Source organism: Bufo gargarizans, chromosome 4 (assembly GCF_014858855.1).
Source record: "Bufo gargarizans isolate SCDJY-AF-19 chromosome 4, ASM1485885v1, whole genome shotgun sequence".
NCBI lineage: Eukaryota > Metazoa > Chordata > Amphibia > Anura > Bufonidae > Bufo > Bufo gargarizans.
The window spans coordinates 319,480,220-319,502,076 of record NC_058083.1 but is presented as its reverse complement, the minus strand read 5'-3'; the positions used below and the strand labels follow the sequence as shown (position 1 = coordinate 319,502,076).

The 21,857-nt window shown below is 38.7% G+C and overlaps 1 protein-coding gene across 11 annotated transcripts in view; it reads right to left on the bottom strand.

The window, feature by feature from the left end:
* The window catches only part of EYA4 (EYA transcriptional coactivator and phosphatase 4), a 309,340-nt gene that overhangs the window by 192,350 nt on the left and 95,133 nt on the right, over positions 1-21,857 (bottom strand). Inside the window, exon 1 of one of the 11 annotated variants that reach the window (XM_044289390.1) lies at positions 6,021-6,195. The exons of the other annotated variants lie outside the window; for them this stretch is intronic. The gene's annotated coding sequence lies outside the window, so the exon portion shown is untranslated. Of the gene's footprint in view, positions 1-6,020; positions 6,196-21,857 lie in introns of those variants that run through there. 11 annotated transcript variants of the gene reach the window in all.

Below are 21,857 nucleotides of genomic sequence, written 5' to 3'. Positions count from 1 at the left end.
GCCCCCGATTCAAAAGAATGAGCAGAGTTGTCTTATTGTTCTGCACAGTCAAATGGGGTTTTTCCACTATACTGCATAGGTATATAGTTACATACGTAGGTTGAAAAAAGACACAGATCCGTCCAGTTCAACATTTCTCAGATAAATTAAATGGCATTAATCAAAACTGGTGTAAAGTAGAACTGGCTTAGTTGCGCATAGCAACTAATCAGATGCCATCTTTCTCTTTCCATAGGAGCTCTGAAAAATGAAAGGTGGAATCTGATTGGTTGTTATGGGCAGCTAAGTCATTTTTTTTTACACCAGTTTTTATAAACCTCCCCCAATGTCTTCTGACCTATCAGTGAGAATAGGTGTGTTGAGTGGCTGGTCTACACAAATAGGGGAAACATTCTGTCACCTGTGTACAGCAGAATCTGCCTCGACTGAGCTATTGAGTATGTGTGACCACCATTAATGACAAATGAGGTGGCCTTTCTGAAAGGAATTCAAAAGATTACCAAGTATGGTATAGCAATATTCAGACTCAGACTTGTTTTGTATTATTCCACCAATATCTTGACATAGGAACATATTCTAAAATCATTCCAGTTGAAAATGTTTTATTGTTATTAAAAATATACTAAGATACTACTTATAAGGACACCTAGGTACATAGACTTGCATAGCAAATGCATATTTATAAAGATACTGGAACAAGTGCAATAAATTGAAAGAATCCATGCAGCACATGCCATATTTTTTAGCAAAACAGTTGGGCAGATTTACTAAACCTGTTGATCGCATAAACTTAGACAGGCTTTCTAGACCTCTACCAGATTTAACACAGTGGTTTAGACTGGATGATGAATGTGGTGCAGGGAAAGACACCTTTGTTTAACTCTATACCAACTATTGGTTGACTTTGCTTCAAATAGAATTTTATGCAATAATTTTGGTGCAATTTTGGAGTACAAATTGCATGTTAGACGATGCCTCCTTATAACAACATATTCCTTTTCAGTTAAGCCACACATATTTTCCAGACTAGACATAAAAACTTTCTGTGCATACTCCAGTTATCTAATAAAAAAACTATTAGGAAATTCACCTAATTTTCTTTCACTCTATGTATCAGTAGAGTGGAGCAGAGTTGATGGAGAATTGCAGTAATGCAGCCCTTTACTTTCTCCCTGCTTATGTCAGCCTTAAAGGAAGGCATCAAGAGAAAAAATGCATTCAGAGTTAAAATAACTTGAATGTCATACTCAAACAGAGAGTTTTAAGTGCTTACAAATCTGTAGAGGTAACTTGCTAGGTAATAAAGTCCATGATTACCGCAGTCTCTGCTCTGTGAGATGAAAACTACAGGACTATCCTAAAGCTTATAGTACACTAGCAGATCACATAGGCAATTATTGGGATTATTGGGAGGGCAGAGTTCCTTTCCAGCAATTGCCTGCTCGTCAACAGAGGAGACCATTGCTATTACATGCAGCAATCTCCTCCTCAGCATAGGATCGCTAATGCCATTGCTCGTCCCCATACTGAATCATTGTTTGGTGGCAGCAGATCGTTATTAGACACTACAATCTGCCGCCGGCAAACAGTGATTTTTAAACCTGTTGAAAGATTCCAATTACACAATGAATGAGCATTTGCTCGTTCATCAGGTAATCGGTGGCAGTATTCCACTGCCAGATCATCACTAACGAGCGTTACTATGAACACATGTTAGCGATGATCTGCAAGATTATCTGGCAGTGTAATGTAAGCTTAATAGATGAAGGAGAAGAAGGAAAAGTATCACATCTACTGTATTGTGACCAAGCATGCTTGTAAAAACAGTGACTGAGCTGCAGTACACTGTATCTTTAACATGACAAAGAATGATAACTACATGTTAGGGAATTAGGAGGACGGAGATGTGTGTATGGGCTGGCCTGATGCGCATGCGCACTTTACTCAACGAAGCCGCTGCCAGGAGTCCACGGTGCATCAGGCTGAGCCTAGTGTGCACGCGCGGGATCTGGCAGAGGGACGGGTAGGATTGTGCAGGCGGCGCTGAGCTGTAGAAAGTGGCGCAGAAGACAGGGAAATAGAGCCTGAGTGAAGTTTAATAAGGCCAGTTTAGGATTATTTTTATTACTCCGGACATGAGCATATGTTTAGGTTATAGGGGTAATATCTCATGACATAATCCCTTTAAGTGCAATGCAGGTGTATACAAGATAACAGTGATAGGGGGATAAAAAGTAAAAAAGAACCAACTGCTATAAGATCCATTATGTGGTTATCATAGGGACTGCCCTTTAATTTTCTCTGATTGTGCATGGAGAATTAAGTGTTTTTATCAGGGGCAGAACACCTGTTTAGGATAGAAGTTGCAATTTGGAGCTCTGCCTAAATTGGCAATATTGTTTTTATCATGAGTATGCTTATATTGAAGAGTTCAGCAGTAGATGCATTCCTTTATGCAAATGACCTGCCATAACATCACTTAAAGAATAGTGATGGCTAGTTTGCAGTGTTCGCCAACGAACAGGCTGCCATCTTAAATCACAATTCCGGCGATGCACAGGTAAGCCCTTACCTGTGCCTGCGCCGCGAGCCAGTCTGAAGCAAATGCGGTCACTGGGAGCAGGCAGTTCTGAGAACAGCCCTATGAAGGCCCCCGGCAGCTGTTCTCAGAACTGCCTGCTCCCGGTGACCGCATTTGTTTCAGACAGGCTCGCGGCGCATGCACAGGTAAGGGTTTACCTGTGCATCGCCGGACTTGTGATTTAAGATGGCAGCCCACATGTGTTCATTGGCGAACACTGCGAACTAGCCATCACTGTTAAAGAAGTGTATAGCAGGGTAGTCATTATATGACTGACCATGCATTATTATTTTCCCTGACAGTAGATTTTGAGACTACTTTTCTTCATTTAATTTTGATTGCTGCCAATATATTCTGACAATTATATAATACATATGACCAGCTTAAGACTATGTTCACATTAATTAATAGTAATGCTGTTCTAATGGTGCCAGCTTCTGGCTGTGTTCACTTCCTGCTAACATCCTAACATAGCAGGAAATGGTTGGGAATGCTGTACAACCAATCCCTGGACATTTCCTGCTGTGTAACAATAAGAGCAGGAAGTGGAGTCCACCGGGGACCAAGACACAGTCCAAACAGTAACAGAGGGGGATCAGTGAGGTGAGTATAATCAGTTTTATTGTCTAAAACTGCAACCCATTGACTTCATTTTTATAGTTCTAGAAAACCCATTTAAAGGGATTATCATATGATTAATGTAAAACATTAAAATAAGACATCATTTAGTACATGTTATCTCTTTCTAACAAAGCTAGAACCAGCCACGTATCTCACATGGCTCCCGAGCTTCCCCACATCTCTTGCTCCAATTATTTTTCGGGATTTATTTTAAGCTGCCAGTTTGGGGAGGGGGGGGGGGTAGGGGGCAGTGATATTTTTAACTGGCATGCCCCTCCTACTGCAGCTATTTCCCTGTAATTGTCACAGCTAATTGACACAGTAAATACAGCCAGAGGATGAAGGATGAAACTGAGCATGTGCGACCCAGAGAAAAGAACAAATGGCTGGTGGCACTGCTCAAATACATTTTAATGAATAACTCTGTGGCTATACAAAATGTTTTAATTACATACAGTTGCAAAAGCATTCATATCCAGGTGCTGCTTTGAAAAATGATGAATACTTTTTGTAGGACAATCCCTTTAACAATAATAGAAACACCAGAACAGTCGATTTAATTTAGGAGAATGCCTGTCAATGTTAAGAAATTAAACAATATATTCAGAATGAGATTATTATGAGTCTCACTAGCAAAGTATTTAGATTTCACATACAGAATATGCTGAGAAAATTACAAGCAAGCTAATAAAGAAAAAGATGTCTATATATTTTACATTTCGTAATCCAGCACGAACGGAGGTCCTTTTAATTCCAGATTAAAGGGCTTTTACTATGCATAGATAAACCTATGTGTTTGATGTGAACATGACTTCCAAACCCTTTATCTTTTCCTTTACATGTCAGAATATTGACATTAAATCCAGATTACCTATACTATCATCAACACAAACTCCTTAAGCCCTAATAACAACGCTCATCACGACTGTTACACTTCAAAGAGTGTATACCCTACAGGCACACATTAGGTGTCAGTCTGTAGGAAAGAAGCCTTCACTGAATAAAGGGCTAACGGGTTCTGTCTGAACTTCCATTCATGAGTATGACTTCTACTATGGCCCTTGCATTAATAAATAAAAAAATTAAAAAATAATATATATATATATATATATATATATCTTTCTTGTATGCCAAACTGCTCTATGAGCAGGAGTTCTGCTAGTAAATTAAGGCAGGGAGAGTACAGAAATCAAGGCATTAGCATAGAAAACAGGCGTGCAGAAGAAAGCTAACACCATGTAATGTAATATTAGTTTTGCATTGTATAGCAAAGTATTTTATTGAGGCATTTTGATTTACTAGTCACAGATCTTATCTTTCACAGCTAGCCACACTGACTCCTGGTATTAATAGAACTTTCTTAACCCTTTTTTGGAACTGTGAATGTAGAAGAAGGCTGCTTATTCCAGCTCCTCAGAAGCCTTGAAAAACTTCCATGCTTAAAATAAAATTAAAGTAACATAGCACAAGTTCTATTTTCTAACACTTAATCCTTTTGTATTTATCACTATAAATTAATAATAATTACAATATATATATATATATATATATATATATATATTAGTTTCAATGCATATATATATATATATATATATATTAAAACTAATATATATATATATATAATATATATTTATATTAGAGTGAGTAAAAAAAAATGTTGTTATTAATTTCCATACTATCTATTTTTATTTTATATATTTAATTACTCTGTAACAAATTAGTATAAAAGTAACAGAGTAAATTCCTCCATTTATTTATTTGCTATGTTTCAATTACATTAAGTCTAAATTTTAAAGAAATTCTAAGTATGGATGAGATGAATATTCTGAATATATTATATACCCTGACGAAAAAGAAAAGTATGGAAATAATAGTTACTGTCTGCATATGCACTTGCTATGTATCTGGATACACATAATGATCCCCACTTAGTAAGATACTGTAAGCTGATAAGACAGACTCACTCCATGTACCTACTGGCACAAACCATAGAAAACTAGCCTGTAATAGAATCTAACTGCTCGCTGCTCATCAGAAGCCAGACCTAAGTGTATATTGGCTGTCATAATGTAACATGTTTTTTGTGTTATTTAATTTTTTTGCCAAATATACGGTTTTGCATCTTACAGACTGTCGTATTACTACTTCTATGCAAAATGGAGAAACTTTAAAAATACAACTATGCTACAAACTCTATATCAGCTACAGCTGGTGTTCAGATCCAAGTAAGTCGAGATATACAAAACATGGCTAGTGCTTGAGACATGTGAATTGCTTATTATATTTGTACTGTAAACACTAGTGTCATAGCAAACCAACCTCATGCTTCATCATAACAAAAGTATCTAAAAGAAGTTGCAAGTTGTGCCCCATGTTATAGACATTAGTGAACCAGCACATACAGGCATTTAATGAATACATCTCTTTTCTTAGCAGAGGATAATATACTGAGTCAGAAATATAAAACTATAATCATCCTGAATGCAAATGTCTCTTTCTAATATATATATATATATATATATATATATACACACACTACAACATCATTGTGAACACAAATATCTATCTATCTATAGTATATATATAGTCATTACTACTATAGAAAAGTTATGCAATATCATAGTTTACCATATGCAATTTTACACAGGACTGCAAGTGAACCTGCTTCTTCACTATCATGCATTATCAGCTCTGCTTCATCTGTAAATGACCTCGATAAACTGTATTCTTTGTCACTACAATATACCATAATCGGCCAAGTTGCATTAAGTATCATACAGAACAAAATGAATTGTTAAGTGTTAAATAGTAAACTCACCTTTAAAAATTTCAAAAAGTTCAGAAGAAACCAAAAACCAATATTATATCCAGTATTCCATTTAGAAACCACACAATCCCAGTGAACTGCGCTAGTAATGGAGCAGGTTCTGGATTTCTGTACCCCAGGCTCTTGTGTAAGCTGTCAGTATTGTCCTGAACTGAGCAGAACTGAAACCCGTCCTCCCCTGAGCTGTCACACTGCTGCCATCTCCTGCAGTTATTTAAGTTAACTAAAGAGGTGATCTAGATAGTAAACAAGTCCTTTGCAAACCAATGGCTTTCCACACCCTTCTGTTTATAGTAAGATGACTTCTGCTCAGAGGTCACTACCATCAACAGCTCCTACCTTTCTGTGGGTATCTAGTGTGCTGCATATACCCTTAGGATCTTTTTATCAAGCCACCTTCCTGAGACTCTGCTCACCGGCTGTCACAGTGACGCATCTGTTCCTTATTGTTCAAGATTCCTCTAAATTGTGAATGGGGTCTATGAGATAAGAGTCCACCTAGTGTTGTAATTGTAAATGTAGTGAGTAAGCAGAGGAAACTGCATTTTACAGGCAAGGACTGCTCTATTTAAGATTTTTTTCTTTCTATATCAGTTTGTGTGTTTTGTATGTTTACTATGTGAAATGTGTATGCATCATTGGAATACCATGGTACTATATAAATACAGGTTTCATTATTATGTAACGAGTAGTAGTAGTAGTATAGTAAGTGTAGTAGTAGTAGATGTGTTCTCACACTCTCACAATAATAACTTCTAAACCCAAAAAATTGTGTGCTTTGTGGTAAAAACAAATTGCAACTAGTACTGGATGTTATAGAAACGTAATATATTCTGAAAGAGGTAAAATAGTAGTAAATGCAGTGCGACAAATAATTTGTTGTACCGCCAGTTCAGTTCTCTCTCTCTCTATATATATTAGTCTATTAGTCTATGTATGTAGTTCATTTTATATTCTGTATAGCCCTTTACTACTACACCCTACCTTCTGCAAGCGTTCTAGAACATTATAATCTATCCTTCATACAATTTTTACCAACCTTAGGAAATATGAATGTCTGCTAGTAGAAACGAGATAGCTATTATATCTTTGGTTTTTGCTGGAGAGGTGACTCGGGACTCCAGAGATGTCAAAGAGCACAGGAGGCCCACTGCTGATTCAGAAGCCACCCAGGAAGAGTTTTTAACCCCCTGACTCCCTGTCATCCCATATCCCACAAAGCCATTCCCATAAAATGTCAAATCATTTTGGTATTATGAATGGCATACACACCACTATATATGTGATCATATGAAACTAATCGATAGCTATAGACAGCCTGATTCATCGAGGTATACAAAGCTATAGTCTAGAAAACGTCGCATATTATGTGACCTACTTACAAGGGACAGGCATACAATAGGGTTAAATAAACCTGCAGGAGGCTTTCAGGATGGTTCTCACAGAGACAATATCCATTTTCATATTAATAATGATGGGAACTACAATGGAGCTGTAATTCTATCGGCATAACACATGACTAACTTCATTTGTCAGCAACTGGATAACACACATTTCATTTTCAGACTTTGCTGCTGTAATGATACTTATTGGCCTTTGCTTGCTTGAGATAGGAACTTCACAAATACATCATATCCATATCTTCAAAAAACAAGGAACCTTTATTTTGCAGCCATTCAAAATGTTGCTGCAAAAATGTGCCTGATTACGATGGACAAGAAGTCCACTTTATTCTTCATAAATATTCGTGGCCATGTGCCAGTCATTCTACTGAATTTTACCTGTCTCATGGGTATGTTTATGTGTTCAATATCTTATTAGCACCAGACCTGTCACAACATGACAAATGGAAGCCCATCAGTCAACTATAATTGGGAGAGCAGATGCCTAGATGTGTCCTTTAATAACATTCACATGGAAGTACATACATTGCTTTACAAGATAAAATAGTAAGGAATGGGAGGTATTCCAAATACCTAGAAGATCATGAGGTAATGCAGTAGATATTTTAAAGGGAACCTGTCACCCGCTAAATGTTGCCTGAACCACAGGCAGATAAAATCCCAAGAGGTTCCATCGTTGCAGAGAGCTACTATAGAACCACTGCAGCATTTCACGGCAGCCGGTCTTAATAAAGGCCCTGTGCTGGTGGTGAATCCGCCAAAGCTATGAAGAGATGTTGGCCTCTCAATAACTTTGGCGCATCCAGCGCCAGTTCTAAATTTAAGCCAGCTTCCAAGCTGTCTTACATTAAGACCATTTTCTACACCTAAAACAGGCGTGGAAAATGGTGAATGAGTAGGACTTGCCGGCCCATCCCGTTCCACGCCCACCCCACTTTTTTAGACCTGGCGTGAGAGAGGCAAAGTTGCAGACAGAGGCGCAGCTAACCGTTGCACTGCCATATGTGCCTGAAATATGCTTAATTTACGCATATTTCTGTATAGTAAATGGCCCCCATAGTTTAAAAACAAAGCTGGGAATGAGAAAATGTTTTCTGGGGGACTCCCCGCCAGCTTCTCTCCGTGTGGGTTGACTTATTTGATAGGTGTCTCACTATATGCGAATTAAGCTGCACAATGGACTCTCCTTGTACCCGGCTCACTTAAAAGTTTACTCTGACAGAGTAAAACATAACTCCCTGTAATGAGGGAGCCCATCAGGATTTCATAAAATCCATAGCTCAGGAAGCATGAAAAAGATTACAAGTTCCCTTTAAGGCAAGTTTATGTAGAATATAAAAATCACGTTAGGTTCTTAAAAAAAATATCCGAAAGTCTGATGTTGAATAAACTGATGTCATATTATGTGGCCTAAAATCATATATGAACTATTATTTTGTATTAGGCAAATCCAAAGCTGTAACTTGAAGCTCTTGGGTCCTCCAATACTGAATCAATCAGTAACAGGGCCCTCAACTATCACACATCGTTTACATATAGGGCACAGAGAGCTTTTGGCCTGCTTCAGGCGCCATGTTTTGGTGCAACTACTACATATATATTTATTTCCTATACATAAAAGTGATTGCAACAAAAAAAGTTTTATGAAAAAATGTGGCTTAGGTTTAATGTAAATAAATGTAATGACATGATAATCTACGAAAAAGACAGAGACAAGAAACTAGTCAATCTCTATCTATCTATCTATCTATCTATCTATCTATCTATCTATCTATCCTTCTATCTATCTATCTCATATCTATCTATTCTTCTATCTTTCTAGTTATCTATGTATCATCTCATATCTAGCTATCTATCTCATGTATATCTATCTATCTATCTATCTATCTATCTATCTCATGTATATCTATCTATCTATCTAGCTATCTATCTATTTCTCTGAGACAATGTAGTATTCAATAATATATAGCATTACAGAAATTTTACATTTTTCACCCAGTCATTATACAGTACAGTTGACCTTCACAGGTTTATATTCTGTCTAAGAAAAAAGTAGCTTTTTTTTTTAGAAAAGAAAGAAAATACACTATTCTACCAGCTCCAGTGAATGGCAGTTTTTTTTTTTTAGCAAATTGCTGTGCAATTGACACCTTTAGAGGTTTCACACACAATGCAGCCAAGCCTTCCATGCCAGGTCAGTCTATTACAGCATGAAACATGAACTGTTGATCTGAGTCTCAAGATGGCGCTCTTTCCCTAGATGACTCCAGACAGCCTGACCAGCCCAAAAATAGTCTGAGTGAAAGTTACACCTGCAACACATTTTCGGCACCAGTTTTTGTCACCACTACAATGTTGAAATGACAGATAGGCGTCTGACTTGGGTTAAAACTCATAAAACATAATTGATGAACTCTGTGAGTAAGCTGTGGCAGTTCAGATTAAGAAGGGTCTGCCGTCCTCTGACCCGGCTAGTATACCACAGCTTTATTCTTAGACCCATCTTCCAGGACTGTTGGAGTCATTAATACATTTTTATGCTCAAGCATCCTATTCTTGGGGGCTTTAAAATCTCAAATAACAGCCAGTGTAGAATAAATAATAGTAGATAGAAAATTACCGATAGATGAAATACATGTAAAGAGATATTATGCATAACAAGATAACATTATTTGCAAATTGAAGTCCTTCTGCCCTTTGCTGTACAAATGATGAAGGTACATAGTTGTTCAGTCCATAGGGAGATATTGATACAGCTGGTGACTTCCAAGAAAATGGAATTATTAGCTAAATACCAGTAAAATATATATACATCCACTAGTAAACCTATATCACAGAAGTATGTGTAAGGAAACAAAAAGGCGCAACATATAAGGGATAACATGATTAATTTATAAGTATCTAAAAGGCTTATATAAAAAATTTAGCGAAAAGATGTTCTCTGTAAAATCTCTGCAAAAGACAACCGGCTAAATGTATCATGAGGGTAATATTTATAGTTAGTTTTTCTGGAGTCTACATTGGAGTATTTTGCACCAAATTTATGAAACGTCTCATGTTTTGGTGCATCTTTAAACCTAAAAGTTTTGTCTAGATATGTTAATACAGGTTTGTTTGTTATTTTACGCCCTCTTATAAATTGAGTTTGCGACTTTTTTATGACTTTTTTAAAAGAGTAAAACACATTAACAAAGCTAAACATGCCTACTTTACCACACATTTTTCAAAATTGGAGTGGTGTAAAAATGCCAAAAAGTGATCCAAGAAGTTACAAAGCCCCTCTATTGTTAGTTTTTAAAGCAATAATTCTGGAGTGCAGGGTTTGGTAAATTCCTGCCATGTGTATTCCCTCCATCTGGAGAGAAAAAAAAAGGTTCAGCCTCCAGAGGCAACAAGGTCTGATGTAGTTTGTAATGTAGAAGAAGTTGCTTTATGCATTTGGAGGATATTGACAACAAACTGTTGGATACGAAGAATATGTGCAAAAATGGTGATCAAAAGTTTTATACATACAGTTGCAAGAAAAAGTATGTGAATCTTTTGGAATGATATGGATTTCTGCACAAATAGGTCATAAAATGTGATCTGATCTTCATCTAAGTCACAACAATAGACAATCACAGTCTGCTTAAACTAATAACACACAAATAATTAAATGTTACCATGTTGTTATTGAACACACCATGTAAACATTCACACTGCAGGTGGAAAAAGTATGTGAACTCTAGGATTTAATAACTGGTTGAACCTCCTTTGGCAGCAATAACTTCAACCAAACATTTCCTGTAGTTACAGATCAGACGTGCACAACGGTCAGGAGTAATTCTTGACCATTCCTCTTTACAGAACTGTTTCAGTTCAGCAATATTCTTGGGATGTCTGGTGTGAATCGCTTTCTTGAGGTCATGCCACAGCATCTCAATCGGGTTGAGGTCAGGACTCTGACTGGGCCACTCCAGAAGGCGTATTTTTTTCTGTTTAAGCCATTCTGTTGTTTTACTTCTATGCTTTGGGTCGTTGTCCTGTTGAAACACCCATCTTCTATTGAGCTTCAGCTGGTGGACAGATGGCCTTAAGTTCTCCTGCAAAATGTCTTGATAAACTTAGGAATAAATTTTTCCTTCGATGATGGCAATCCGTCCAGGCCCTGATGCAGCAAAGCAGCCCCAAACCCCCACCACCATACTTCACAGTTAGGATGAAGTTTTGATGTTGGTGTGCTGTGCCTCTTTTTCTCCACACATAGTGTTGTTCCAAAAACTCAACTTTGGTTTCATCTGTCCACAGAATATTTTGCCAGTACTGGTGTGGAACATCCAGGTGCTCTTGTGCAAACTGTAAACGTGCAGCAATGTTTTTTTTTGGGACAGCAGTGGCTTCCTTTGTGGTATTCTACCATGAAATCCATTCTTGTTTAATGTTTTACGTATCGTAGATTCGCTAACAGGGATGTTAGCATATGCCAGAGACTTTTGTAAGACTTTAGCTGACACGCTAGGATTCTTCTTTACGTCATTGAGAAGTCTGCGCTGTGCTCTTGCAGTCATCTTTACAGGACGGCCACTCCTAGGAAGAGTAGCAGCAGTGCTGAACTTTCTCCATTTATAGACAATTTGTCTTACCGTGGACTGATGAACAGCAAGGCTTTTGGAGATACTTTTATAGCCCTTTACAGCTTTATGTAAGTCAACAATTCTTAATCGTAGGTCTTCTGAGAGCTCTTTTGTGCGAGGCATCATTCACACCAGGCAATGCTTCTTGTGAAACGCAAACCCAGAACTGGTGTGTTTTTTTTATAGGGCAGGGCAGCTGTAATCAACACCTCCAATCTCATCTCATTGATTGGACTCCAGTTGGCTGACCCCTCACTCTAATTAGCTCTTGGAGATATCATTAGTCCAGGGGTTCACATACTTTTTCCACTTGCACTGTGAATGTTTACATGGTGTGTTCAATAAAAACATGGTAACATTTAATTCTTTGTGTGTTATTAGTTTAAGCAGACTGTGATTGTCTATTGTTGTGACTTAGATGAAGATCAGATCACATTTTATGACCAATTTGTGCAGAAATCCATATCATTCCAAAAGGTTCACATACTTTTTCTTGCAACTGTATATGACCCACAGTAACATAATAAGGTTAAAAAAGAAATTTGATCATTAAGTCCAACTTGTTCTTCTACACAGAGGAAAATAAACCCCTTGAGGCCAATATTAACAATTGATATGTGCTGCAACATTCTTGACTTTATCTACCCATAATACTGTAGGTACCAATTTCCCAAATGTTATCAGTTTTAAGCCACATTAATTTCTACTTAGTATCCTCTAAATATAGTAGTATTTGTGGCATGTTCTTAAACTGTACCACTATCACCTGGAGAGAAACATATATAATAAAGAACAAGCCAGTTGTTGGTATGTGGCATTCTTGGTTTTGGTTCCTGGGTAAATACATTAATTCCTATTTTGTACTATTTCAACTGCCTTTTAGCTAGTTTTAGAAGCTCATATATTGCGACAAGGGTCCCCATCATACATCCTTAAAAACTAGAAATCTCTGTACTGTTTCTATTAAAATCAAAGAGGATGCTAGTTCTAAAATACATCCAGATCTATGGGGCAGAGTTATGAAACCTGAGTAAAAGACTAAAAAAAAGCTGTCTTTATCAACATTTGAATATAAAATGACGAGCTGTGATCGGTTACTAAGGACAATCAATGCATCTTCCTTTAGGTAGTGTCGAAAATCTCACGTAAGCAACAGCAACAAATAAGCAGCTAAAGCCGTAACCCACAATATTATGTTATAGTGGATGCTGAAGAACCAAATTAGCATAGTAAAATATAAATACAATCAAACATTTAATTGCAAAATAGAATCAACAGTTACCTCCATATCCAAGTAAAGTAATATATAATGAATTTGTACTTATACATTTGAGCATACGCCTATTAACTGAGAATAGGACTATTTTTGTGAGCGAACATTTCTTCCCACAATTGAGCGATACTGAAAACTACTTCAAAAGGAGCTTTTCTATTGTATACCTGCATTTAGCTGGAAGGAGGATGTCACTGGGGATGGGAAAGGAGTGAAATGCAATGACATAATGCTCAGTAGCCACAGCAGCAGCTCATCTGATAACTATTGACTGGCAAAGAATGGTGCCTATTGTGCTATGAATACATGCATTGTTCTATGAGGAGCAGAGTAAAACACCTAGAGCCACCCACACTCTGCCAGCGCTGTGTTCCGAGTCAGTATGTGGCACAGAACTAATAATGTGTTATGGAAGATTTTGTGAAAACCAACATTTTCTACCCCCCCCCCCCCAAAAAAGGAATTGAATCATGCAGTATAAATCTAGCATGTGTATATACATTTATATAGGTACTTCATACAACTCTACAACCTACAAACTACAGGGAAAAAACATACAGGTTCTACGCAATTCGGACCTAAAAAAAAACTTTATGGTCCTTACTCATGACTAAGTGCCATTATGTTTTTTAGGTCCGAAACTTGTAGAACCTGTAAGTTTTTTCCTGTATGTGGAGATTTTAACGTTAGAATAAAGTGACACATTTTTCAGAAGCTGGATTTCTTCATTTTTTGTCTACAATTCATGTCAGCCGGGTCTGGGCTGTGTCCGTGCTCCTGAGTGGCCGAACGTAGGTGAGCGCTGCTTCAATTATATTTTTCCACAAACTACAGGGGGTTCTGTAGAATTGTATGTAGGGGGCATATACAGCTCCTCATCATACATGGGCTTGTGAGGAGGAACTGTTGACTCTGGTTCTCCGTGCTAGTGATTATTGGCAGTGCTAGAAGAGCCCCAATCTAATAGTTATCAAAAATCTAAATTTAGCTAATCCTCAGAGATTGAGAGGAGGGAAAGTGCCTATCCCCTGTCCCCCCCCCCTGAGAAATTTCTTCAACCCAACTGATCAAGTTAATTCATCCACTGCACAATAGTGGGAGGACTCTCCACACAGCTGCTATATTAAGCTGTTGTTTAAAGGGATTTTCCATGATTTAAAAAAATGGGCACACCTACTGTGTGCCCATTTTTTAAAATCATGGAAAATCCCTTTAAACAACAGCTTACTTAAAATAAAGATAAAACCCTCACGCAGCTTTTAAATGTCTTAGTCCACCGGCACTTCCATTAGTCCCCAATGGACCTGCAGCAATCACATACCATTCATCATCAATGTGATCACTGCAGCCATCACTGGCTTCTGTGCCCACATGCCATTCATGCACATGTAACCGCTCAGACCAGTGATAGGCTGGAGCAGCAGCAAAAGGTGGTTTGCTTTTCCTCTCTGGTAGCACCCCCTGCTGTTCATCCTTTTGGTCCACCTTCCCCTATATTCAGTGGTGGACTAACATGGTCATTAACTTCCCCACTCTGTAGTGATCTCAGACAAACAGGTTTCATTCATTCCTATTTCTAAAGTAATCTAAGTATATAACTATATCTCTTTAGACAGTGGAGAAGGACATTTTCGGGGCATTATATATCATATGTATCTCTAGAGCTATATATGTGGTCAGCATGGTGGCTCAGTGGTTAGCACTGGTGCCTTGCAGCTCTGGGGTCCTAGGTTCAAATCTGAGCAAGGACAACATCTGCATGGGCTTTGTATGTTCTCCTTGTGTTTGTATGGGTTTCCTCCCACACTCCAAAGACATTCTGATAGGGAACTTAGATTGTGAGCCCCATTGGGGACAGCCTGATGCTAATGTCCATAAAGCGCTGCGGAATATAGTAGCGCTATATAAGCAAGTAAAATAAATAATAAGAGGGATGATTTACTATGCAGGGGTTAACAAGAGCTAATTGCAGTGCATCCTGCATGAGTTTAATTTTCCTCCAGAAATGTGAGTAAAAAGTTTTAAATGTGAGACAAATAATGTTTTTATTTTATTATGCAGGCCCTGCTCTGTCATACATATCATTTATCTTTTATTTTTTTTAAATCTTGGAACTCTTGAAAATCTGGCTGCATATATTGAAGCTGCTTCCTCACTTCCAGCTCCCCTGTGCCCCCTGTGCCCCCTTTGCTGCATTTAGTTTCACAGTCTGATATTAGTGAACTGTCTTATGGGCGCTCATCAATGGTTCCTGTTAGTAGCCTGCATGGGAGTAGTCATCATTGTAATCTTATGTGATACTAAAGTACATATTTCTTATGCCGGTTCTGTACTGGCTCATGACAGTGGCCCGCGTTGTCATGTCAGCGCAAGCTGTGGCCTAACAGGAGGCAGCAGGAAGCCTCTGTTGCTGACACTATTTAGATAAATTAGAGAAATTTGGGGACAGGGGTGTGGATCTTCATGAGTATAGTCAACAGCTGAGTTTTTAGTTTTTGCAGGAGCGACAATTTAAGGTGCATGTGCAACTTTGATCTTAACACTTTTCCATACTCAAATGTTAACATTTTACAGCATTCCTTGTTGTCTACCTGCATCTAGCTTGGTTTGGTTATTTGCATTCCTGAAGGGTTATCTTTAAAGTTTTGGTTATTTGCATTCCTGAAGGGTTAACTTTAAAGTTTTCAGAGATATTTATACTGATGACATATTCTCTGGATAGGTCATCAGTATGTGCTCGGTGGGTGTCCAACACCTGGTACCCTTGTCAATCAGCCTTTTAAGAAGCCACCTACACTTGAGGTAGTGCTGCGGCCTTCTCACAGTTTTGCCTAGGCTGTGTGATGTCATGTTCTTTAGTCACATGGTGCAATACCGAATACAGCCGCTATACAATGTACAGCCCTGTGCTTGGTTAGCTGAGAGACGATCATGATGCTACTGAGAGTGCCTTCTCAAACAGCTGATCGGCAGGGGCCCTAGGTGTCACATAGTGAGGAACTATCCAGAGGATAGGTCATCAGTTTAAAAATCTCAGAAAACCCCTTTAAGCACACTTGAATTGACAGCTGCTAAGTAACTTACTTCACAGGAAAGAGCCCAGCCCAGGGGTTAGTGCCCACCCCTAACGGCCTGGGATTAACTTTATGATTAAGCCAAAAGTTGCCTACAATTCACATAACATAGTACAATAACTAATAATACATTAAAAAAACACGTAACACATAAAAGCCTATCAGCGGCAGTGGCCTAATGGGTCACAACAACATGACACAAAACAATGTTTGCTTAATTGCTGACAGCTATGGAGTCAAACATTGATGAAGTCATCAGCAAAAAAAAATCCCAATTTGGCATTGTTCCTCATCCAAGAATAGAGGTATGGCACAACATAGAGTCATATGCCTCTAGTTTCATATAGAAGCTCACAGATGTTCCTGTTGAATTCATAATGAATCTTACGCTTAAAGAATTGGGGTATGCTTAATCAGAAGCCGTATGTACATAGGTATTCAAGAGGAGAGTACCACTATGCAAATGAAAATGATGGAGAATATGGCTTTGCAGTGCAGCCAACAATTATTAACCTCATGGCTCTATATACATTACTCTGCCATGTGCATGAGCCCTTAGGCTAGCTTCACACTAGTGCTAGGGATCTGGCAGCGGGTTTCTTACAGCGAATTCACAGCATATTTTCCACATTGCGGCTGGATCTCTGCCGGTCCCCATTATGGCTAATGAGGCCAGACGGAGACGTTCCAGCAATTCCAGAAGGCAGAGAGATCTGGCAGGCTGTTCCCTGCTGGACCCTAGCGCTAGTGTCAAACTAACATTAGGCATCCCTGCTCACTATCAATTTAGCATCTGCACTGACAAAACATTAGCCCGTCTACCACAAAACCAGGAAATCTTCAAAATAAAAAAAAACATGGACTAAAAGGGGAAGATGAGAATCGAAGGTAACATTACTAATCTAATTAAATCAACAGTCAACTTACAATTAGGCCTTATGCACGCGACCGTAGTTATGGTCCGCATCTGACCCGCAGTTTTTGCGGCTCGGATGCGGACCAATTCATTTCAATAGGACTGCAAAAGATGCAGACAGCACTCCGTTGCTCCGTTCTGAGGCCCCGCAAAAAAATTGCATGTCCTATTCTTGTCTGGGGCATATATAAAACCCTTCTATGCAATATAATAAAATATAAAACCAATTCATATGATATTCTATAGAATGCAACTACAGTTCAAACACAATGACAATATCTTAATAATAGTAAGGCTACTTTCACACTCGTGTTTTGTGCGGATCCGTCATGGACGGATACATCCAGATAATACAACCGTCTGCATCCGTTCAGAACGGATCCGTTTGTATTATCTTTAACATGGCCAAGATGGATCCGTCTTGAACACTATTCAAAGTCAATGGAGGACGGATCCGTTTTCTATTGTGCCAGATTGTGTCAGTGAAAACGGATCCATCCCCATTGACTTACATTGTGTGCCAGGACGGATCCGTTTTCTATTGTGCCAGATTGCATCAGCAAAAATGGATGTTTGAACTGTAGTTGCATTCTACAGAATATCATATGAATTTGTTTTATATTTTATTATATTTTCTCAAACAGCTGATCGGCGGGGGTCCCAGGATGTCCGACCCCCTCCGATCATCAGTTTAAACAAACTGCAGAACCCCTTAAAGTATGAATGGCACAGCAGATGAACTAGATAAACACCCCTATATATTAGACCACCTGTTGACAATGAGTCTGATGCACAGTAAGTCTATGTATAACATAAAAGATTAAGAATGAATGGCACAGCAAGTGAACAAGATGCCCAAGGCGATTACACTGAGTCTGCACTGTCCCTGCATTCTCCCTATGCTCTCCCTCTGCTGTGACATTACAGGGGATAGCTATCTGCTGATTGTCTGGAATTACATGTCATATTGCATTTCCAGGCTTCTTACTTTTGTAACACATGTAGCACACTCTGTGTGCTGTCCGCATCCGTTGCTCCGTTCCACGCCCCCACAAAACGGACAAGAATAGGCAGTTATATCAATGGCCGCCCGTTCTGTTCCACAAATTGCGGAAGGCACACGAGTGGCTTCTGTTTTTGTGGATTCGCGGTCTGCGGACTGCAAAAGACGTCTCGGCCGTGTGCATGAGGCCTTAAACAGATGCCTCAGGCCTTTAACAGATGCCTCAGACTAATAGAATGGCATCCGTCACCATAGAATTCTATTGCAAAATAAAATGTATACGTTTTTATTACCGGACTGCAGGATACAATAGCATGATGTGCAGTGCTTTTGTATTCTTTTTTTCCCAACGTATAAGTCAAACGGATGGGAAAATTTTGTATATGAAGCCCTTAATTGTACAAGAAATATATTGGAAAAATATGCTTCACAGCCCTTCCAAAAAAGGATCCACCCCTCTATGGAAAGCCCACAAACTAAAGAGAAAATTAGAATAAATTGTCTTCCTTAAAAGACCCCCAGCCACCTTTTTTTGTTGTTGGAAACCCACTCTGTTTTTGTGTACTGTCCCAAAGCCCTTGTGTTTGCAGCATGGAGGGATTTAAAAAGGGATACACTAGTGAAAAATTATCTGCGTACATGTGGTAACTAGTGATGAGCAGCATAGGCAATATTCGTTTTTGTGGTATTTCACAAAATTTTGGCCTAATATTTAACATAAATTCGCAAATTCTACAATTTGTGATCTCCAGTCATTATTTTCTTGATTGCGAAAATCGCCAATGTAATATGCACATATTGCGCACGCAATACAGGCGTGGTATACTTTTGCTACATTTTTCAAGCTGCTAGAAGTTTCCTGAGTCTGGAGAAAATGGTTTGCAGCAACTTTCGTTACTGTGATGAAGAACTCCTGGGATGTGCTGACTGACCCCCTTTTTTGTAGTTGTATTGGAGCTGGAGGTGTGGCTGTCTCCAGTTGGTCTTGCACCTCTGACTAGCCTGTCTGCCCCATAGGTTGATTTTAATTAGAGTAAGTATAAAGCTGTAGCCTGCTCTCATTGTATTATTGGAATCCATTTGGCACCAGGAGAGGTATAGAGTGGGCTCAGCATGCATGTTGGTACCTGCATCCCTGGATTTATTGGAGGCCGTTATGGCACCAAAAATGGTAAAAAGCAGAGTAGAACCAGCATGCATGTGGAACCTGCACTCCCTGAATTTTATGGTGGCCATTATGGCACATTGTAATAGAGGAAAAAAAAGGGGGAGGTTATTCCAATTTTTTAGGGATAACGAAATCCCCAAAGAGGGTGAAATATAGTGGGCGCTGACAGTGGTGGGATGGTAGGAAAAAAGACCACGTGGAATAGATCAACAACAGGGGAGGCAGCTCAACAGAGTGTTTCATGATATCAAAACACTTACTGTACAGATATAATGATTGAAGAAGTGTGAGGAAGAGATGGCATCTGTTAAGGGGATACCTCCAGTGCACCAAATCACTTCTTGACACAAAAAAAGGGGAGAGGGTTGTTCTTTGAGCATCAAACTTCCGGTGATGTATAGACATAAATTATATAATAGAGGTAGTTGGAAGTATAGACTGCTCAGGGAGCTAATATAAAGTAGTAAGGTATCCACTATATATATAAATATATATATATATATATATATATATAGATGAAAGTTCAGGGCAGCACTCCTTGTAGCAGATGTAGGGTGCCAGCGGTATCGACACTATACCACAGTGTCCAATAACCAGAAGAATAAATACACTGCAGAACGTCCGTAAGGTGAAAAATGTGGGATCCTTTATTCACCCAAGCAGCGACGTTTCGGTCCGCTTGCTGGGACCATTTTCAAGCAATACATCAAATGCAATTGTGGGTATTTATGTGGTCATGTCACATTAACAAACATAAGTGATACTTAAACAAAAAGTGAAATTTAAGGTGTAAATCAATTCATATAAGTGCATCCGGACATCATATCGGAAAGACAACGTTACCAAATACATGAATACATATACTTCCAATATGTCAAGCCATCGGTACAATAAATATATCATTATTGCAATCAAGTGATAATTTACAGTGTATAATTGTCACCTGTGTAGACAAATCATAGAAGGGCCAGGCATGGAATCAGGCGAGCTCAAAGTGCAGGTGGATACAAAATTTCATGATGAGTCTCGTGGATACGGCGTCCCGGAACTAAACTTGCGCATGTCCGTGACCTTTTTTCACACACAGGACCTATGGATGGAAAGGCCCAGCTCAGCAGGAGATCAGATGCTCAGGATACGTGCGGTTCATCCCGGACTCAATTACATTTATTTCTGTATTCACATTGATGCGCTTCTGTATGCGTTTTTTTCTCCACTAATTACAACTAACATTGGATGTATTCAGCTGTCCAGGGGTTAATATAGGATTTGTTAGGGCAACGGCGGCTGCTGTTCCCCTACCCCCTGCTCGCACATTCCGGAAGATGGTGCATCGTATGATAGCACATCTTCTGGTTGTGCACCCTGGACAAATTATCCTGTACTATGTTATGTTACATATATTGTCTTTTATACTCGCTGGAGCGCTTCATTCATTTACGTTGTCTATGACGTGAGGATCACGTGATGCACTATTGTGAACACGTGACCGCTCCCTCAGTGACGTCACGGACATGCGCAAGTTTAGTTCCGGGACGCCGTATCCACGAGACTCATCATGAAATTTTGTATCCACCTGCACTTTGAGCTCGCCTGATTCCATGCCTGGCCCTTCTATGATTTGTCTACACAGGTGACAATTATACACTGTAAATTATCACTTGATTGCAATAATGATATATTTATTGTACCGATGGCTTGACATATTGGAAGTATATGTATTCATGTATTTGGTAACGTTGTCTTTCCGATATGATGTCCGGATGCACTTATATGAATTGATTTACACCTTAAATTTCACTTTTTGTTTAAGTATCACTTATGTTTGTTAATGTGACATGACCACATAAATACCCACAATTGCATTTGATGTATTGCTTGAAAATGGTCCCAGCAAGCGGACCGAAACGTCGCTGCTTGGGTGAATAAAGGATCCCACATTTTTCACCTTACGGACGTGCTGCGGTGTATTTATTCTTCTATATATATATATATATATATATATATACACAGTGGATATAAAAAGTCTACACACCCCTGCTAAAATGTCAGGTTTCTGTGCTGTAAAAAAATTTGACAAAGATAAATAATTTCAGAACCTTTTCCACCTTTAATGTAACCTATAAACTGTACCACTCAATTGAAAATAAACTGAAATATTTTAGGTAGAGGGAAAAAAAAATATAAAAATAAAATAGTACGGTTGCATAAGTGTGCACACCCTTAAACTAATACTTTGTTGAAGCACCTTTTGATTTTATTACAGCACTCAATCTTTTGGGTATGAGTCTATCAGCATGGCACATTTTGACTTGGCAAGATTTGCCCACTCTTCTTTGCAAAAACACTCCAAATCTGTCATATTGCAAGGGCACCTC